Genomic DNA, 1768 nt, shown 5'->3' with positions numbered 1-1768 from the left:
GGCACACCTCATCAACAAGGGTACCTGCATAATCAACATTTGTATACCTAACCCTGAATTGTATCCCACATCTTTAAAATAAAAGAAATAATATATTTTCAAAAATGGAAAATGGGAAAAAATAGGGCAAATCTATGAATCCCTGAACACATGAGAAAGCCTGTTTTACAGCTATGGGGAAACGTGTAAGAATGAAGATTTTAGAGAAAGACCAAGCCATCAAGGTCTTAGTGAGGACGGCAGGGCAGAATAAAAGAATAAATGAAAATAGACTCTGTTTTTCTCTAAAACCCAGGAACAGGAAAGTAACCATGTAGTGATGTGCGCAGGCGTCAGAATCGTTTAGGCATCTCAAGGTCTAGGGCCAGATATCCACAGCTGCTTGCAAAGACCCAGGGCTTTTAAGAACAGCTGCCTGAAACAAGAAAACAGCCAAGACTCTGCTTTGCGACGCTAGGAGCCGCATCCCTGGGCCCTGAGGCTGTCCTCTCACCTGGGAAGCTCCATCTATGCAGTTCCTCCTTCTCCATCCATGGCTCTTTCCCCTGCTCCAACCTGAAGATCACAGCGGGTTTGCTGACTTGACACCCTGTTTGTGAGAAACAGTGGCAGGATTTGTGCGGAGCACCTGAGCCTTCCAGGAAGCAGGTGGACATCTCGGTCAAAGAACAGATGCTTCCCTTGGGCAGCAACCTCACAGTCCAAGTGAGATCGAGACTCTGACTGCTGAAAGCCAGGACTGAAGGGGTCCCACCACTGAGAAGAGAAAGCTCAGATATAACCTGAGGACCCCCAGGAAGCATCCTCACCCACAGATACCAGGTGGCTGTAGTTCTCCAGCATTACGTCCCGGTACAGGGTCCTCTGCGCGGGGTCCAGCCGCTGCCACTCCTTCTCGGTGAAGCCCACAGCCACATCTCCAAATGACAGTGACCCCTGGAACAGGATATTGCTGATTAATCTCGAGTGGTTGGCATGAGTACCATGGCAAAGTCATGGAGGAGATTGATCTTACCGCCTTCAAGGTCAGCTTTCCCCATGTTAAATTTATATAGGAAACTTAGCACACCCATAACTTTGTACTACACTTTTTTGGGAAAAAAATAATTAGAAAGATCTCAATACTGAATCAACATTCATTCCTTCAGCGAGCAAGTGTCTACTGAAGACCTGGCATGCTACTAGCTGCTTGGGGTCTAGAGCTCCTGTCCTAAAGGTTTTTGGAGTCTGGTGATGCAAGGGAGCATCTGAAAGCAGTTGTGCAGGAAGGCGGTGCTGAAGATGGCAGTAGAGCACAGTTCAAGGCTGGGCACAGTGGATCATGCCGAGGTGAAAGAATTGCCTGAGCCCACGGGTTAGAGACCAGCCTGGGCAACTTGGCAAGACCTCATCTCTACAATAAATCAAAAATTTAGCCTGGCGTGGTGGCACGTGACTGTAGTTCCAGCTACTTGGAAGACTGAGGCAGAAGGATCACCTGAGTCCAGCAGGTCAAGGTTGCAGTGGCCGTGAGTGTGCCACTGCACTCTAACCTGGGCAACAGAGTGAGACTCTGACTCAAAAAGAAAAGAAAAGGAAAAAAAGTACAGTTCGGCACACAACAGCACAAGGAAGACAGTCGTCAAATTCCAGTACTGATGACAAGTGAAACTTCACAGGAGGTCATGTGTGAGCAGACACATGAAATATTGTTTCTGACCCAGCAATCCCCCTATTGGGAATATACCCAAAGGAACTCAAATCATTCTGCAAAAAAGATACCTGCACA

General features: G+C 47.5%; 1 pseudogene; it reads right to left on the bottom strand.

Moving 5' to 3' along the window:
• LOC103250846 overlaps positions 1-961 on the bottom strand; it is a 6416-nt pseudogene extending 5455 nt beyond the window's left edge.
• Positions 962-1768: the final 807 nt, after the last annotated feature.

The sequence above is a fragment of the Carlito syrichta genome, unplaced genomic scaffold (genome assembly GCF_000164805.1).
Source record: "Carlito syrichta isolate Samal-C Ts95f unplaced genomic scaffold, Tarsius_syrichta-2.0.1 Scaffold135602, whole genome shotgun sequence".
Taxonomy (NCBI): Eukaryota; Metazoa; Chordata; class Mammalia; order Primates; family Tarsiidae; genus Carlito; species Carlito syrichta.
The sequence above is the reverse complement of the archived record's forward strand: the minus strand, read 5'-3'. Positions and strand labels throughout refer to the sequence as shown.